We start from the raw sequence: 21253 nt of genomic DNA on the forward strand, positions 1-21253 counted from the left end.
ATCATATGATTAAGCTTAACAAACTAGTTAATAAGTACTTGATAAATCACCAAACGTATAAAATTCAAAAGGTAGTATCCTTTACATCATCGACCTCATCATATCACATGAGCTTAGAGAATTCAACGTTTCAAGCAACATGTGAATTTATTTTCATCATCAACCTCACCAAAAATGAGTACTTCACGTTCTTATTTTATTGCTAATTTCCCATTGGGTCAAAGATATTGTTTTCTCGGTAAGTAATCACTGATTTAGATGTCAGTTGAATCCAAAACGCGTAGACGTTTGGTCGTATCATAAAAAGCCTACAAGATATAAAAGGAACTAAACCTCTTTCGTACATGAGACGGGTTCCAAAACATCCAGACATTTGATCATATCATTTTTTTTTACGAAAATTATTAAGTTTATCTCCAGATCAAGGATTTTATTTGAGAAATGTAATGAAAACCTCCAAAAGGATAAGCGTCTGTTTGATATTCTACTTGAATCCCACTTTTTAATATCAAAAACAATTTTCAAATTTTAAGCTTTAAAAACTTATTTAGTAGGATTATTTAAAAAAACTGAACTCAAAACTAACTCCAATAAACATAAAAAACGAGTTTTTAGAGTTTTTAAACTTACTAATTTCTTTTCTCTTACCCCCCTCCCCTCTTACTCCAAATATTTCTCCCTCTCTCTTCTTCTTATCTCTCCTCTTTTTTTTTTTTTATCTTTTTCGTCTCTCCTCCAATCCGTTGTCTTCATTCTCGCGGTTCTTTATCTCGCTCATCTTCCTCTCTATCTCGTCTGATCCTCTCTTTTCTTTCTCTTTCCTTTAATCATCTCTTATTTTCTTTCATCCTCTCTCCTCTTTCTCCCTCTATTGCGACCCCCTTTTTTTAAATCTCTTTGTTTAGTTTAAGTCGTAAAATTTAAAATTTTTAAATCACAAATCAATCAAGTTTTTTAGTTTTAAAGAAAATTATTTTTAAGAAATGTTTTGAAAAATTATAAAAAATTTCAAATATGATACCAAACATATTCGAATTTTTTCATGAATTCTCCGCACGTCATATTTAATATAATATTTTATAATATTTGTAGATAGTAGATAATTCATAAAATATCTCCTTTTATAAATCCTGCGTAGCATCTCTCTTTTATTTTTCACATAAATTGAAAGCACCCGCGTTTAATTTTCGCTCGAAAATAGGGGCGAGCTTTTTCCAACATGTTTTTTTCCACCGACAAAATAGCATTTCACATGAAGCAACCGAGCAAGCTCTCAACCCGAAGAGAACAATTTCTTCTTCTTTTTTTTTATTTCAAAATTATTATTTTAGAAACAATATTATTTTTTTGGGTCCACTAACAGCTCTGACAGCTACTGAAAGCTACAGATACGAAATCAATTCCGCGGCCAGTCTACGGGTCTGAATACACGTGGCAAATCTGGCACTGTTCGATCTTCAACTATCTGGATTCCAAATTTCTTCGTTAAAAATTCAAGAATTAAGTGATTCAGATTTTTAAAATTTGATCTAACAGTTAAAAATAAAGAAGTTAGTAAAATATTTTAAAAATTATAATAATTTTTTATTATTAAATTAAATTTCAAAAACCCAAATTACTTAATGCTTAGGCTTTAGAATTAGAGGAGAAATTCGGAAACGATGTCTTTCCAATAAACACACGATTTTTCACTTTTCATATTTTGTTTTTGGGGTTTTTCTCATAGCTTTTGCTTTGCAATCGCCACCAGACATAAAGAAGGAACAGCCAGCTGTGTCCATCAACAATCAGAAAAGTTTCTCCTCTGGGGAAGGGACCCACCAATATGATCGTGATTGCGGGACCCACATTATACGTGTTGTTGTGTGGGCTCGTTATCCACGTGGCTTGAATGTGATTTCAACAAAACTTTTGTTTATCGACTGTAGTAATCAATCATCAAAACCCATGATTGTGAATTACTTTATTATTTTTATATTTTGGTGAAAGATAGTAATCACCTTCAACTTAAAGCCTACAACTTGGATTTTTCTATTGGTCAATTTAGCACTTCTCGTTATCTGAACCTTCTCGTCATCCTTCTTTTTCGCTTGAGCATGAAGAGAAATTTTTCAGTACAATCGATACATCATATATCACTAAATAAATGATGGGGTATGTGTGCTAAAAAGTTAATAACTTAAAAAATAAAAATTTTCACCATTCCTACTAAAATAAGTGTTGTACCACTTATGTTTCCGTTACAATTAAAAATTTCTCAAGCATAAGGACTAGATATATCAGCTCACCAAAACTTACACACATTTAACGAAGAATGGTACAAAATACCGTTGCAACAGTAATCTGGAATTCCAAACAACAGCTGTTGTCGAGAACTTCACAACCAAAAAGCCAACAGAAGAAACGTGTCAAAAGACACACGAGAACGTGGTCATGCGAAGATTGAGGCACCATCATGTACAATCTTCAATCGACCAACAAGAGGCATGGTCACAAAAAAAAATGGCAGCCCGCCAAGATATGACTCGGAGAGTTGAGAAAGAAGGAATCCATCGTAAGGAATTCAACAACAAAGAGAGAATTGACGTGAGGGCAAGAGATTTGCGGCAGATGATAGACCTAACTCCCAAATACTAAACGAGAGTTAAGAATAACTAAGATAAAAACTCAGAAAAACTGAGATGCTAAATCACAAAAAACAAAAAACAATAAATTAAAGACGTAAAGAATGAAAAATGATTAGAAAAAATGGGAAGTTTTAACAAAAAGTCTGTGGTACTGTTCATTTTAATGAAAAAATATATTTTTACACTAAAAAATCAATTATGTTACTATTTATTTTATTTTTATAGTTAAAACTCAAAACTTTCGAATCATTTTCATTAGTTTTTCTTAAAAAATAAGAGGCTGCCACGAATAGCTAATGGTATTTGGCACGTGTTTTGATCGGCCAATGATAGCTACCGACAACAGATGAAAAGTATTAAGAATCCGATACAAAGACTTTAAATCCACTTGCAATTTGCAAAGCTATGTGTTATGTGTTGCAGATTTTAGCAGTCAAAATCTGGGTGCTATTTGCAAGGTTAATTATTACTAATCCAGCTTTAACTAGGGTTAGTAGGATTAATTGTCAAACCCTAAGTCAAATTGTTGTTTCACAGGTAACCAAGTTTAATTGACTAGGTTAAGTTAGAAATAATGTGTTTGACGTCCTATATAAATGCTAGCTGGGGAGTTGCATAATATTCTAACGTATAATTTATAAACCTTTGGGAAAATCATCGTCAATTTTGTAAAATGCTTGATCAAGTGACTGCCGAGTGAGGGCTTTTATAATCTAATCACTTATAACTATTTTTACCACGCGTTGCTAAAAAAACGTTTACGAATATCCTTTTCCCTCTGTATGTTTGTTCGCAGTTATATACTTGTGACGATTGAAACGTTAGGTGGTTAAGTGTTGATTTTGTCAATAAAATAGGAGTGTGCTATTTACACACATTTTTTTACTTTTCGTACATTTCTTGTTCATTTTTGTCATTTGATATTCATTAATTCAGTTTATTCGACAGTCGCAAATTAAGATGTGTTTGAAGTAAAAATGGATGTGTGGATAGCACACTACTAAAACTAAAATGAAACAACATCTTATCATTTGATTGGTGACTTGATATGTATTTTAAAATCATCTGATTTAACATGGATTGTCACATTCCGGCCCGGGGTGGATCACTTCTCAGGCCCGCTCCACCATCGTAGCACGATATTATCCTATTTGGGCCCTAATCATGCCCTCACGATTTTGTTTCTGGGAACTCACGAGCAACTTCCCCAGTAGGTCACCCATCATAGGAGTGCTCTGGCCACATTCTCGCTTAACTTCGGAGTTTCGACAGAACCCGAAGCCAATGAGCTATCAAAAAGCTTCGTGCTAGGTAGGGATGATAATATACATTTAAGGATCACTCCATTGGATGAAGTGGGACGTTACATGGATTGTTTGGGAGATGATCAAGTAATTACCCAAAATAAAATGACTTAGGGGTTGTTTGGGAGTGAGGTGCTTAAAAAAAAGTACCCATGAAAAAAAGCTGTGAAGGTTTTAGGTGTTTGGTAAACTAAAAAAAATGGCTTATTTTGGAAGCTGCTGTGAGAATAAGCTGAAATTAAAGGAAAAAGCTGAAGCTGCTATTTGCAGCTTTGGAAAACTGGCTTTTTTTTCTAAGCACACGAAGCTATAGTGCTCATTTAATGAAAAGACCCACTATCAAACTGCTTTTTTTTCTTTCAAAAGTACTTTTACAAAAAAGTTTACCAAACACTCTGCTGATTTATTTCACAACCGCTTATTCTCACAGCAGTTTTTTTTCAAAGCACAGCAATACCAAACCAGCCTTTAGAAATGCACATGGAAGAATGCCAATTGATGACTCACACAAATAGAATAAACACAAGGGGTGGGGGCGAGGGGGTTTGGCACGAGCATAACTGAAAGATCATAGTCATTGGCCATTAAAACAAGAAGCAAAGTAACTTGGTCCAATTGACATACACTTTATCATTCAAACTTTAAAGAGCATCTCCAATTGGCGAATTCTAACATGAATAGTAATTTTGACGTGAAAAGTACTTTTATAGTTTTTTAAATCTGTTTTCAGTTTCAGATATCTTTAAGGTAAAGAAACAATGAGACAGAGAAACTCATCGCATTGCTGCGACCCATGATGGATTTCTAGTATTTGAGGTCGTTTATGGATCAAAAATATATTTCAACCGTTTTAGCTATTCTGATACTTTGTCATTTTATTGATGTTTGCTATTAGGGTTTCGTGGAATGTACTTTCCCATTCGATGTCATTTTTCTGTTTAAGATACTTTCTCGAAAATGAAACGGCGAGATGGATCAAGCTCATGGCCTGGCCACAACCTAAGATGGATTTCGGGTGTTTGGGGTAGTTTAATAGGTCAAAAACAGATTTGAACTATTTCGGTTAATCTTGTTTTATTTTTCTTCCCATTTTTTTCTTTTTGTTATTAAGTTTCGTGAAACTTTATACTCTATTTTTGGGGTTTTATTTGAATCATATCTTTTCATTCCATTATCAATAAAGTTGGGAGCTTTTCTTAATTCTCTAGTGTTCCGAAACTTAATCCAAGGGCAGCCGTTTGCGATCTCTTTATCTATAACTTTCTTCATGTCAATTATTTTGATCATAAAGAAATTGATTTTTCTCTCTTAATTATTAAATTTGAATTATTTTTTTTCCCTAAAAGTTTGATGTTATCAAAAGCTTACATGTGAAAAACTTTTTTAATTATTAGCACACATAGTTGATAATATATAATGTGAATGATATTTGTTTAGTGACGTTTTGTTTTTAATTTTATTAAGAAGGTCGTAAATTGAATTTACATACAAAAATAGTAACGTATAATAAGAACATGTTGATTGACATTCACATGTACATTCTCCATAGTCTCTTCAAGCTGGTGAATCTGTTTGATTGTGGCAACATGCATGGTGAAATTCTTCATAGCCTCTTTGGGCTTGGAAAGGGTGGATAACATTGACTTACCACCAGTTGTCTTCTTTTATCACAAGAAAAAAAATGTAACGCTTTAGTAGGATCTTATACCATACCTTTTAAGAACATATGACACACCCCGACCCGGGATGTCCACTGACACACTCCGACCCGGGATGTCCACTGACACACCCCGACCCTGGATGTCCACTAGAACTCCGAATCGGACTGTGTTAGCCGACACCTGGAAGGTGACAAAGCCATAAAGTGTATTAATGTAGAAGATGTGAATAAATTTAAATCTAAAACTGCCTAAGTACAAGAGTGCCTGGTGAGCGGAGCGGGTATGAACTCATTCACACGTGATGACAGAGCATAAGTATAGTACAGTAAAATATGATGAGAATTATATCATCGATGGTAATTGTCTACCCTAAGAATTGCCGATAATCCTTGTCGGTATGAAAACTTTGCTACAAGAACTTGGAGGGGTGAAAAATAAGGGTGAGTGAGTCTGAAAATAAAGTTTTAATAAAAACATTTTGAAAGCGTTATAACCCCTCGCCATAAAACCAATATAGTTTCCAGAAAATAATACTACATAGGTACGGAAAATGAATGCACAAGTGTAGTAAAAACAGAAGCATGCCATGCCACAATATCTCAATAATAATAAATGCAAAACAGGTGTAAGATCAGTCGGAGTCACCTGATGTGACCTGTACATCTGGACCTATTGCTCATCAGTCTATGCTAGCACACGAATCAGAGTCATCTAGTGTCACTAAACAAATGGTGGGATATGTGTCACTAAAGAAATGATGGGATATGTGCTAAAAAGCTAATAACCTAAAAAATAAAATTTCTCACAATTCTTATTAAAACAAATGGTATATCATTTGTGTTCTCGTGACAACTAAAAATTTCTCCAGCATAAGGACTATATATATCAGCTCACCAAAACTTACACACATTCAACGAAGAAAGGTATAAAATACCGTTGCAACAATAATCTGAATATCCAAACAACGGCTGTTGTCGAGAACTTCACAACCAAAAAGCGAACAGAAGAAACGTGTCAAAAGACACACGAGAATGTGGTCATGCGAAGATTGAGGCACCGTCATGTACATCTTCAATCGACCAACAAGAGGCATAGTCGCAAAAAAAATCGCAGCCCGCCAAGATATGACTCGGAGAGTTGAGAAAGAAGGAATCTATCGTAAGGAATTCAACAACAAAGAGAGAATTGATGTGAGGGCAAGAGATTTGCGGCAAAGTATAGAGCTAACTCCCAAATACTAAACGATAATTAAGAATAACTAAGATAGAAAAACTGAGATGCAAAATCACAAAAAACAAAAATTCAAAAATTAAAGACGAAAAGAATGAAAAAGATGAAAAAATTGGGAGTTTTAATGAAAAGTTCACGGTACTGTTTATTTTAACGAAAAACTACATTTTTACACTAAAAAAAATCAATTATGGTACTATTTACTTTACCCTTTATTTTGTTTTTATAGTTAAAACTCAAAATTTTCGAATCATTTTCATTAGTTTTTCTTAAAAAATAAGAAGCTCCCACACATAGCCAATGGTATTTTGCACGTGTTTTGATCGGCCAATGATAGCCACCAATGCAAAGAATTCAAATCTACTTGCAATTTGCAAAGCTATGTGTTATGTGTTGCAGATTTTAGCAGTCAAAATCTGGGTGCTATTTGCAAAGTTAATTATTACTAATCCAGCTTTAGCGGTTAGTACTTAGTAGGATTAATTGTCAAACCCTAAGTCAAATTGTTGTTTCACAGGTAACCAAGTTTAATTGACTAGGTTAAGCTAGAAATAATGTGTTTGACGTCATATATAAATGCTAGCCGGGGAGTTGCATAATATTCTAACGTATAATTTATAAACCTTTGGGAAAATCAGTGTCAATTTTGTAAAATGCTTGATCAAGTGACTGCCGAGTGAGGACTTTTATACTCTAATCACTTATAACTATTTTTACCACGCGTTGCTAAAAAATGTTTACGAATATCCTTTTCCCTCTGTATGTTTGTTCGTATTTATATATTTGTGATGATTGAAACGTCATGCGGTTTAGTGTTGATTTTGTCAATAAAAACAGGATTGTGCTATCTGCACATATTTTTTTACTTCTCATACATTCCTTATTAATTTATGTCATTTGATATTCATTAATTCAGTTGGTTTGACGGCCACAAATTAAAATGGTGTGTATAAAGTAAAAATAGGTGTGTGGATAGCACACCACTAAAACTAAAATGAAACAACATCTTATCATTTGATTGGTAACATGGATTGTTTGGGATTTTATAATCATCTGATTTAACATGGATTGTTTGGGAGATGATCAAGGATAATTACAAAATAAAATGACTTAGAAATGCAGCATGGAAGAATGCCAATTGATGACTCACACAAATAGAATACAGGTTTGGCACGAGCATAACTGAAAGATACATAGTCATTGGCCATTAAAACAAGAAGCAAAGTAACTTGGTCCATCCCCCAATAGGACTGTTTCCCTTGAGGTGGAAACCATCCCAAGCCTGAGTTGTTTTGCTCATGCACGAAAAGGTCATCTCTGGCCAATAAGGTTTTTCGTTTTACGAGGGTTGCAAGGAGGGGGAGGGGGAGGGGGAGAGGGAGGGGGAGGGGAACGTCTATTGTACAGATGCTTACTTTTTCTTTGCAAATAAGCTATTTTCATTACTTAAATCTGTGATTTTTCAAATATAAAAGAGTAACATTTCCGTTATGACAAAACTCATCTAGTGATTTACTCATGCACCTACCCTGCAAAAAGAGTGGGACAATTTGGACACTGCATTGTATTTGTATTGCTTTTCATTGGGTTGAGTTGCTCAAAAGAAAGCTAATGCCTACCATGCCATTCCATCAGTCCCCTCCATCAAATAAAATACTATTACAATTTCTTTGCAACAATTATTGAGTTAGAGCGGCTACATAAAAAAGAATGTCATTCCGTCGCGATCGGATTGCAATTATTCATCTTTCATACCTCCAAGCTCATACCTTCTTCCTTCCTCGATAATATAGTAGTATAATACCCGTATAAACCGTAAGGTTGAAAACACCAATTATTACGTAAAACATAAGGAAAAAAGAATATACATATAATAAAATATCAAAAATAGATATATATATATATATATATATAAACTTACGATTCAAATATTTGTATTGAGTTTAAAACCAAGAGTGTAAATAACTCACCAAAAATTTGTAATGGCAGAAATACCCATATCAAAACCCAAAATGAAAATGGACCTCGCCAAATAGTCGTTGTGTCACTAACTTCGAGAATGACTCTGAACCATAGCTAACTAGTAAGTGTTGTCGTAGATGAGCTGTCTTGCTCACTTGATTAGTGAACCCAACAATTAAGTCATCGATATTACAATCTGTTGTAATTCCGATAACTCATCATTGTCTCAATAAGCTAGTGAGCCCGAAGATACCAAAACATCGTTTTGCTCATCATGTGCGAATATGCCTAGATCGTCCGATTCATGCCTCGATCGCGATACCATACAATCCTACAACGCACCAAACCAGCTGCTAGAAGTGTTTCGACGTCCACTTTCCCATAATAATAAGACCCTGCAGTGAAACAGTGGAAATATACGTAGAGACGAACACATATTGCGAAAAGCTTCATTCGTGACTAATCATTAGAGTTGCTCTCCAAATCGAAGGGTATAAGATCTAAAACCCCATAAATTTAAACCTAAAAGTGCCTAAGTACAAGAGTGCGCAGCGAGTGAGTATGAACCCATTTCACACGTGATGACATAGCATAAGTACAGTACAGTAAAATAAGGTGAGAATTATACCATCGATGATAATCGTCTACCCCAAGAATTGTCGATAATCATTGTAGGTACGAAAACTCTGCTACTAGAACCTGGAAGTGAGAAAAACAAGGGTGAGTGGGCCTGAAAATAAAGTTTTAATAAAAACCTTTTAAAATTGTTATAACCTCTTACCATAAAACCTGTATAGTTTCCCAAAAATAATACTACATAGGTACGAAAAATGAATGCATAGATGCAGTAAAAATGGAAGCATGCCATGCCACAATATCTCAATAATAATAAATGTAAGCCATGTGTAAGATCAGTATAAACTAACATGCTAGTCGAAGTCACCTGATGTTACCTGTACGACGGGACATATTGCCCATCAGTCTATGCTAGCACACGAATCAGAGTCACTTAATCGGGTCACTTACGAGTCAGAGTCACCTAATATGACCTGTACAACAGGTTATTACCTAACTTGGATCCAAGGCGAGCGTGCGGTGCAGGAGGTGAACAATCACGTGAAGGCTGTGCCCCTGGCCCAGGCCGGGAGCACTAGCACAAGGGTGCAACAATGATGAGCTCTAAATGTATATGTGCATGCTTATATAATTCAACCATTTCAATTACATAATAACTCACCTGAATTTACCTGCAGACCTTAATGAAACTAGGTTCAAACGATGAAAATTCATCAGTCATACTTCACATACGAAATTAGAGAATCAAATTTAGCCTAGGAAGGTCAGGGGATGCCTTGGCCCACGCGCCACCGTACATGGCTGGTCGGTCGTCCCGACTTGCCCGAAAAATCAACTATTTCTAAAAATTCTCAAACTTCATAAAAATGAAGATCTTAACAAGTAAAGTTTTATACTTGTGGCCGGGAAAAGCTCCAAATCACCAAGAACCTTTTGGAACCCTAGAATTTGGGTGATCTTGATTTATCCTCAAATCAACTCCAACGCTTCAACTAATGATTGTGTATTGTTCCTGAGCTCAAGGGAAGGTTATTGGTGGTAACAATTGAAAGAAATCATTGCAAGAATGGCAGATTCATCATCGTGCACCTCTCGGAGCCTACGTGGGTGTTCTTGTGAAACATAAGGTAAAAAATCCATCAATCATAGGTGGAAATTGAAGAATAAGGGTCGATGAGAAGTTCCAAGTGGTGAATGACTGCAATTTGGAGAAAAAATCGACAGAAAACCGTCGGAATGGCTGCAGAACGGGTCGAGTCGGCGGGGAAGAACCAGGTCATGGGTGATCCAGTGGTCCCTCACTCTCTTCTTTCTCTTCCTTTCTTCTATTTCCCATTGATCACTCACTTCTCTCTTTTCTCTCGATTGGGCAACGCCCATCCTCCTCCCTTTCTTTTATCTTTCATCTCCACCGCCCAACTTTTCTTCCATTTAATCTGGGCCACACACGTGGCTTTCCAGATTTTGCTCAAAAAATTTGGAGCATTCCAGAAAATAATAAATTTACAATTTTGCCCTCGACTTCATTTGTTAATAACTCTTTCGTTATAACTCCAAATTACATATGTTTGCGCCCATGTGTTCGTAGCGACGAGTACTACGAGCATACACCAAGAAAATGAACCTTACATGACATGACAAGACAATCAACAAAAGTCAACGTCTTTGCCTTGAAAGGTATTTCCGTAAATTCACATTTAAAAATTATAAAGACTACAATTTTTGGGGACGGGTCGTTATAACATATAAGATGTTGATAACATCATAAATTAGAGGAAAAGAAACAATCAAACTAGAGAAAAACCTAACGTACTTTGGAACATTAAAGGAATTTTACAACTAAAAATTAATTAAAGCATAACAAATGAATAAATAGGAGTTGATTTTTCTAACTCAGCTTTTGAAAATTCCTTATGTATAACTTCTAGTTGTCAGGGGTATTGCTTTCAATTTACTATTTACTTTTTGTTCTTATGTGGACAAGTATAACTTTGGTATTAGTCATAGTGAAAATAATATATTTTCTGTCTTTTCCCTGCAAAAAAAATAAAATAAATCAATCTCTCTTTCTGCGTGTATATATGTACATATTAGCATATGGCTTGTGACAAACTATCATACATTTATTTGGTCTACATATATATATATATATATGTAATACACAAGCAATGTTGGGTACATGCTATGTACACCTTATAAATATGAGAATTATCGGGTACATGCTATGTACACCCTATCGTCTACCTCGTCCCCTCCAACACGATGCACGATCACGCTCCATCTGTTTCCCTTATCCCTGTGCCTTGCATCCCCCCCCCCTCACACCTCTTCTTTCTCTCCCTCATTTTCCCTTACCTCGTTTTGCTTACCATTACCCATGTGCCTTACCTCATTTCCCTTACCCCCGTGTCCTGCCTCCATTCCCTCGCCTCATCTCTCTCCCCCTCATTTTCCTTTACCTAGCACCTCCTCCTTCTTTTCATTGTCCCCTCTCCCACTGTTATTTGCAAGCAACCCACAACCGCCATTTGATGAAAAAGACTTTCTTCTTTCTTCTATCCATCTTCATCCCTATGGAGTGTGACCCTTCCAGTATCTCTCTCTTGAACTAGGAGAAGGCGATGGTGAGCAACAATTCTTAAATTTCAGTGGTGATGGGCTTGAGCTTGGTCTCAGATTGGGTGCTTCGTCCCCTTCTTTTGATTTTTCACTCACCTTTTGGAGAATTTCGGTTTTGCTGCACCAGAACTAAATTAGTCTCAAATTTATCTCTAATCTTTAACCCTAAACAACTACTTAAATATCCTTCCTCTATGCATCACACGAGAGCTTTCTTTTACCCTCCTAATCTTTCACCCACAAATTCTTCAATTACCTGCTCCATGTTTGCTTTCAATTGAGAAGCCTTTATTGTCCATGGTGTTTGCTACCCATCTCGAGAGCGAGTCGTCACTCACTTATATGAAGGTGTGCAAAACCATTTTACAGCTGGTTTAGGCATGCGGGTCACCTCATTTTACGTTTTTGATGATGTTTTTTCTTCTTGCTTTGTTCGCATCAGAAGTCTTCCTTTGCTGGTCTTCGAGTGGTGGATATAGTTGCTAGTTTTGGTCACATTCAACACTGCCTCATATCGAATATCAGTTCTAGACGATATCTAGTTACTTCGGCCCACACATGGACTGAATTTCAAATCTCCAGCTAAAAGATTCTCTTGACTAAAGACTTGGGGGACTACTGTTTGTACCATATTTAGGGTCTCCGTATTTAGACCTCGTATAAATACTCGAGGGACTCAAATGTAATTATGTAATAAATGAAGGGGTATATATGTAATAAGTGAGGATCCCTTATTCTATAAAATGACTCTTCACTCTCCTTATTGAGAAGGCAAACACAGAAATAGGCTAGAAAGCACATTGTTTCTAGCCTTCTTGTATATTCACCATTTAGAGTGAAACAATATCAACATCAATGTGGACGTAGCCCAAACATTGGGGTGAACCACGATACATCTTGTGTTCTTTACTTTCTTGCAGATTCACGGTCGAATTTACGTTGTTCGAAGACCCCTCCGGTTTTGTGTATCAACAACTTATATTTATTTTGCTGAGCTTTTTAGAGGAAAATTAATGTATTCTTTGTGCATCATTGTTTTTGTTTAGTCAAGAATTAGATTTGTTCATTTCGCACTATTTTGCATCTGTGTTTTTGTTTTATGGCCCTTGCGTTTTGTTGATGTTGACCGCATATCAGCTAGCCTGAACGGTGGATTGATAAGGTACATGATGCTTTTGGCATTGGCGTCTTGTGTCAACAACAAAGTCTAATTGGCTTATCATGTACTTTGCTTAGGTTTCTTTGTCCACTTGACCAACTAGCAACTTTTCTTTAAGAGTGCATTTGTTACCCCTTTTTAGAAGGGACTGGCTTGGACTAACTTAATTAGGATTGTAATCCTAGGTTTGTTATGGTCTTGGACTAGAATAAATTAGACTCACCTCGATTAAGAGGCGCTATGAGCTTGGCCTGAGTTGGGAGGACAACTATAACTCACAGCTGACACGACGTCGTTGTCGGTTAAAATCGGCGTGTTGATTGAGGTCAAGGTGATGCTACCGTCGTTAGACGTTACCACCAAAAAGCGAATCAAGTGGCTGGCAATGAAGGTTAGTGAGAATTTGTAATGCAGTCGTTTACTGTCATGGACGGTAGCAAGCAGGTGGTGCTAATGGATTCTTGAACCCGTGGTTTAAGAAGTTTCAGGAGAGGGCTAGGCGTATTTGAAGGGCTTCACTTTGTAATTTTGTAAGCTTTACTTAGTTTTTTGTTTTTGTTTTCGAAAAGTTGAATTTTACGGTTTGTAATTGTAATGTGTTTTTTTGAAAATTACTATTTTATTTTGGGACTTTTTGTTCAATCTAATTCTAATGTAGAAAAAAGTTAATTATTTGGTTGCAATAAGATCAAAGGAGAAAATTAATTAGGTTTTTAAAACACTTCGTAATTTTTATACTGATTAGTCCAATCTAAGTGAATGCAGCTTAGTCCTTGAAATTAGTCTATTTCGAGATAGTTTGGTGCGACAAACACGCCATAAGTTTATCACTTGTAACATTTTCTTCCATGAATGAAGTTTATGTTTGACCAAATAAATAAATAAATTGGGGAATTGTCAACATTCGCCTTGATGATATTTTTATATTATTTAAATATATAAAGTATCTCACTACAAATTAATGATAAACTGATCTTACTTATCATATAGCTCTGATACTGCATAAGACTATGTTTATACCATACTTGACCAATCCCGAAACTATTGAGTACCGTCAACGTTATACCGTTAAGGACCCAGAAGAGTTTCCCTCCAACCAGAAGGCCAATCACAGCGCGACACGTGTCGACATCAGAAGCTAATCATAGCGCGACACGTGTCAACATCAGAAATCAATCACAACACGACACGTGTCAATGTCAGAATGAAACTAGAAACTCTTTTCTATAAATAGAGATCATTCTCTCATAATATTTCCTATGTCATTTGTACTAAAGCATTCACTAGTACTCACTAAAGGAGAGCTTGAACCTATGTACTTGTGTAAACCCTTCACAATTAATGAGAACTCTTCTACTTTGTGGATGTAGCCAATCTGAGTGAACCACGTACATCTTGTGTTTGTTTCCCTGTCTCTATCCATTTACATACTTATCCACACTAGTGACCGGAGGAATCTAGCGAAGGTCACAAACTTAACACTTTCTGTTGTACCAAAGTCCTGACTGATTTTGTGCATCAACATTTGGCGCCGTCTGTGGGAACAACACTTATTCCCACTCTCTTCAGCTTTACCAAGCTGGTTTCCACCATTCGTACAATCTCTTTTTACTAGGTATCCCTCTCCAACATAGGAATGAAGAAAGCCACAGCACACAGAATGACACCCCTCTTGCACCTAGTGCGAAGCAACGAAAGAATGAAGGAAATAAGGTTGTTCTTCAAGCTAAAGTCAATGAGCTAGAAGCTCAAAACAACAAGATATCAATGAAGAATGAGGTCCTCCAGAAGTAGTATGAGAAGCTCTTTGAGACGCTCTACGAAACTAGGCGAACTCAAACACGCAAGCTCGTTGCCCCTGTAGACATCAACCATCATCTGGGTGCCCCCAACACAGAGGGTCATTTCCCTTCGACATGGGTATCCCTGATGAGGAGCGAGCTCATCATCAAAACATTGATCAACATGAGACTTCTCTCAACCCAGATGCTTCGACCCGAAGCAGAAGAAGTGGAGGAAAACACCTCATTGCAGAAAGGTTGGAAGGATCGAACGCCGTTTATCGTGACTGCCAAGACTTCCTAAAGCAACGTCGAGAGAATCCCCTCCACATAGGCTCGAAGATCAATGACCCAAGGGTTTCTGAAAGACTGGGTCCCCTCCCACGACCCAGGCCAACTACCAATCTAGGGAAGAAACGACAGGTCCCAAATGAACATGAAGGTACATAAAACTCCAAGGTATTCCAACAAACTCGCCCTAGAAGTCAGTACGACGAGTCCAAGAAAAAACCACACGTCTTTGCTCAAACTTTCCTACTTCCAAGAGGTGATGAAGACTTACGAAAGAAAATTCTAGTGGAACTCCACTCAGGACCTCCTTGTCCTACAACTCATTGAGGAAGTAAACAAGTTGAATGCCGAACATCAGGCCGATATACCTGATTGGAACCAACCCAGACCTGGCCCTCTCACAAGAAGGATCCTCAACACCCCCTTCAAGCGAAAACAAAGCAAAAGCTTGGTTTACAACTCTATACTGGAAGAGAGGACCCAATTGAACACCTTAACCTTTTTTAGTCCACCTTGGCATATCGGATGCACACCGACGAAGAACGATGTCTTCTCTTCCCCTCCACCCTTTATGGAAGAGCTCTAAACTGGTATTGCCGTCTTCCACCTGAGACAGTAGACTCATTTAAGGAACTGAGGAAACTGTTTGTCTCTCAACACATCTTCCAGACCGATCGTTTGTATTCTGCAAATGACTTGTACACTGTTCGCCAGAAGCAGGACGAGTCACTACGAGAGTATGCCGATCGCTTCAGCCATGAGTATTTTCGCTGCGTTAAGGTAGATGACAAGACCGCCATCAAGGCCTTCACAACAGGCCTACGTGATTGTTTCTTCAAGTATATGATCAATGCCAACATTTGGAAGACTAACTCTGAGGTGATGGCACACACTTCGACTACTATAAGTTATGGCTTGCATCACAATCTCTTGCTCAACAGTGTGGAAGCAAAATTTGTATATGTTGTCTCTTCTACATTTTCAAATTTCTAATTTTCCCCAAAAAAAAAAAAGGAAAATGGGAAATTCAATAAAAGCTTCATCAATGGATGACAATTATAAATTCTCAAAAGCTTCACACTATCTTGATCAAGATAGTGTGAAGCAAAATCAATTCATGCAACAAAAGCTTCAACTCCAAAGCTTCACCTACAACGCTTCAACTCCAAAGCTTCACCTACAAAAGCTTTAACACAAAAGCTTCACCCACAAAAGCTTGACCTACAAAAACTTGACCCACAAAAGCTTGACCTACAAAATCTTGACCCACAAAAGCTTGACCCACAAAAGCTTGACCCACAAAAGCTTGACCTACAAAAGCTTGACTCATAAAAGTTTCACCTACAAAAGCTTTACCCACAAATGCTTGACCTATAAAAGTTTCACCCACAAAAGCTTGACCCACAAAAACTTCACCTACAAAAGCTTCAGCCATTAAAGCTTTACCCACAAAAGCTTCACCTACAAAGCTTCAACACAAAAGTTTCACATACAAAAGCTTCACAGTATCTTGATCAAGATAGTGTGAAGCAAAATTAATTCATGGTGCCCAACAAAGCTTCAACCTCAAAGCTTCACCTACAAAGCTTCAACACCAAAGCTTCACTTACAAAGCTTTAAAATATATATTTTCAGAAATTCGAAAATTCGAAAATTTGAAAATTTGAAAAAAAAAATTTCGAAAAAAAAAATTGCCTAAGCCTAATCTTCTTTGGGCCTAACAACTTTCATAACAAATATATATGAAGGAGGAGTTTTGGGCTACCACTTAGAAAAGAAATGCCTCATTCATCAACTCCCTCGTCCGAAGACTTGGGGGACTCCTAGCATATGCTACTGCACCTTGATACTCGGAAGTCTCATGACAACTCAGTGACTTGGATTTTTCAAGTCTCCAACCGACAAGTTTTCCTCACTCGGGAAATTAAGGGAACACTACCTCAACCTACATGCTTCATAACAAATCTTCAACATACAAGCTTCAACAAAAGAAAAAATTCAAAGAATTTGGTGAAGAAGGCTTTGGTGTATTTAACATAATACGTTAAAATAAAGCAAAAATTATTTATTGATATCTCCGATAAGTTAAAAATATGTACATATACATGAGTCAAAATAAACAAACAAGAGGGAGCCTTCACAAAGGTTGCTTAAGAGAAGTTTCAGCAGTCGTTAGAGCCACAGAAAGAAAAGGCACCAGAGGGTGATCATTTAGAGTCTCAGTACTGGACAGAACCCCAGAAGGATGAGGCATTAGAAGTTGATCATTTAGAGCTTCATTACGCGGTACAGCTCCAGAAGACGAAGACAATAAATGCATTTGGAACAAACCCACAAACCTCTGATGATCAATTAAAATCTAACCATCAGATTCCTGCATCTGGTCAAACTTCTTCTTCATGTTTGGAGCATAGTCATGTGTGAGCCTGTGCAACTATTTATTCTCATGCTTGAGCCCTCTAATATTCTGTTTGAGACTTATCACTTCAGTTGCCAATGATTCAACTTGGCGGGTTCGAGCAAATAGATGTTGGGCCATATTAGACACAGAACCTGCACACTGACACTGAAAGCCAGGGAATCCTTCATAGCCAACTCATCAGACTGTTTGGAAAGTAGTATGTTATCTTTGGGAGTGAGAAGGTTCCTGGCCACCACCGCAACAGTCATATCATTCTTCATCACAGAGTCTCTAACGGTAAGAGGACCAGTAAGGGATAAGAAGGATGGGCGCCATATGTTGTCTTAAGGAGACATAGCTGCCTCTTCACCAAAGTTCAAGTCAAAACGACTGTTGGATGGGCCAGACATTTTCAGAAATGATAAAGGAGAAATAAGGTCCAATAAATCTCTGAAGTACAAAAATAAGGGGAAAATTCTTACAAGCAATAACTCTCTAAATGTACTTCTTGCACACAATTGGTGGTGCCCTTATAAAAGAAAGGGCAACATGGTCGTTGGTTCAAAAATTGAAGGGGCACCACTCTCCGAATTTCGAAGAGGCACCACTTTCCACACGCAACATCAGCTCCTCAAGTACCACAGATAACTTTGCCAAAGATCTCTGACAAAGTTTAGACACATAAATTTTAAAGGTTCAGCTACCCTACTATTACCCATAAGGGTAAAGGAACATCACCACTCTCCGAATTTCGAAGAGGCACCACTTTCCACACGCAACATCAACTCCTCGGGTACAACAGATAATTTTGCCAAAGATTTCTGACAAAATTTAAACACATAAATTTTGAATGTCCAGTTACCCTATTATTACCCACAAGGGTAAAGCAACAACACCACTGCTTGATAACTGGAAAGTCCATATGTGTGTCAATCTCTATGCTCTGTGGCAAGGCAGACTGGGAAAAATGCCCAACCTTTACTCACATTCGAGAAAACAATCCCGATAAGATTGCTTGCTCAAAAATCGAAGAGACACCGCTCTCCAATTCTTGAGAGCCTCACTCAGGAATTTAGGGGAACACTGTTTGTACCATACTTGACCAATCCCGAAACTACTGAGCACCAGTCAACGTTATACCATTAAGGATCCAAAAGAGTTTCCCTCCAATTAGGAGGCCAATCATAGCGCGACACGCGTAGACATCAGAAGCCAATCATAATGCGACACGTGTCAACATCAGAAGCTAATCACAACACAACACGTGTTAATGTCAAAATGAAACTCTCTTCTATTAATAGAGATCATTCTCTCACAATATTTCCTAATGTCATTTGTACTAAATCATTCACTAGTACTCACTAAATGAGAGCTTGAACCTATGTACTTGTGTAAACCCTTCACAATTAATGAGAACTCTTCTACTCTGTGGACGTAGCCAATCTGGGTGAACCATGTACATCTTGTGTTTGCTTCCTTGTCTCTATCCATTTGCATACGTATCCACACTAGTGACCGGAGGAATCTAGCGAAGGTCACAAACTTAACATTTTCTGTTGTATCAAAGTCCTGACTGATTTTGTGCATCAACAGACTACAACGTACATTTGACCTTTAAATTAAACAGCAAAGCAAAACAAAGTCGATGACCCACAAAATGCATCCATAAGAATTCGAACTCCAATTGAAGTTGTTCGTGGTCACTGAACCGACCCTTGGGTTTTGGCCTTGATTATGTTCGTTGGTCGTCGTGGTGTTTGACAACACATGCAATAGGTGATGCTTAACGCCAAATTGAAAGGCATCAAGACAAAGAGGGAAGGCCTTCATCTACACGTATTGAGGTCTCTATATAAACAGTACTTTTACTTTAAAAAAAAATTATCTAAAATGGTCCCTGAGATTTTCATAACACATAATTTTGGTCAATGAGATTTAAAATCAATAGAAGTGGTCTTTGAGATTGTTCACCATCCATTATTTCGGTCATTCTTTAAAAAAACTCCATTAAGTGGTCCCTGAGCTTTTTAATGAAATGACCAAAATGATGGATGGTTGACAATTTCAGGGACCAAAGTTATGTGTTATGCAAATTTCAAGGACCAAAATTATGTGTTTTGCAAATCTTAGGGACCAAAGTTATGTGTTATACCATCTACTTAACGGAGTTTTTTAACGGAATGACTAAAATAATTGATGGTGGACAATCTCATGGACCACTTCTATTGATTTTAAATCTCAGGGATTGTAACATCCCACATCAACTAACGGAAAATGAGTGATGTGTCTTATATGTACATGCCCATCTCCATATAGCACGAGACATTTTGGGAACTCATTGGCTTTGGATTCCATTGGAACTCCGAAATTAAGCGAGTTCGGGCGAGAGCATTCACAGGATGGGTGACCTACTAGGAAGTTCTCGTGTGAGTGCTCAGAAACAAAACCGCGATGGCGTGACCGGGGCCCAAAGCGGACAATATAATATTGTATTGTTCGCTTTGGGCATGTACATATAAGACACATCACCCCCTTTCCATTGATCGATGTGGGATGTTACATAGATCAAAATCGTGTGTTATGCAAACCTCAAAAACCATTTTGACTAAAAAGTAAAAAAAAAAAAAAAAAAAAAAAGAAGCCAAGTAAGCTAATTGTACCCAAAAAAAGGCAAAGCCATGGCAGACCTCATGGACCAAACCAAAAAATGCACTACCGTCGTCCTTATCATCATCGTGTACTCGTGCTCATGAACGACATTGTGCTATCAAAACCAAAGTTGTCGTTTTCAAGAAAGAAACAATCATTTTGATTTTGTTTTTGTTTTTGTTTTTGTTTTTGTTTTTTTGACAAAAATAAAGTCATATAAGTTTTCACTAATGTAAAAAAAAGTGTAAAGTGTGTGTATATATATATACACCATATATCATATATATATATATATATATATATATACTTTTTTTAATGTCGTATTCAATACGGTCGTCCACAACTAGGTATCATTATTCAGTAAATACAAATCTATATATCGCTCTCGCATGTAATCCCATGATTTGGATGTGCGACGTTTTAACTAACCACAAGTATATATAATTTTATAGCTTAAAATATTTACACTCCTAGCTAAATGCAAAGCATTTGGTCCACTGATTGCACATATTAAATTATAATTAGCAACGAGTACTCCCGAGTGTCGGCAACTCCAATGGTCAACATAGCCATTTAGTGATTATTAATAAAAATAATAATTATAAAGATAAATTAGGTTCTCATTTTTATTTTGATATATGGAAACCGTATTTTATTTATTTTTATCAACATTTTTTTATATCTTTTATATCTTTGTCTACATAATTATTTGAATATTAAATTAATTTTTAAAATTGAAAAACTTATTGAATCAATTATAAATAATTCTTTTAGAATTTTTCACATATTTCTATTTTTAATTTGTATATTGTCAATTCTTATTGTTACATTCCATATCGTCCAGAAGAGTGGATCATGTAAGCCTTATATGTATATTCTCAAATTTACCTAGCACGAGGCCTTTTTAGAGCTCACTGCCTTCAAGTTCCATCGGAACTCGGAAGTTAAGCGAGTTCGCACAAGAGCAATCTCATGATGGGTGATCCATTGGGA

Source organism: Malus sylvestris, chromosome 10 (assembly GCF_916048215.2).
Source record: "Malus sylvestris chromosome 10, drMalSylv7.2, whole genome shotgun sequence".
Classification (NCBI taxonomy): Eukaryota; Viridiplantae; Streptophyta; class Magnoliopsida; order Rosales; family Rosaceae; genus Malus; species Malus sylvestris.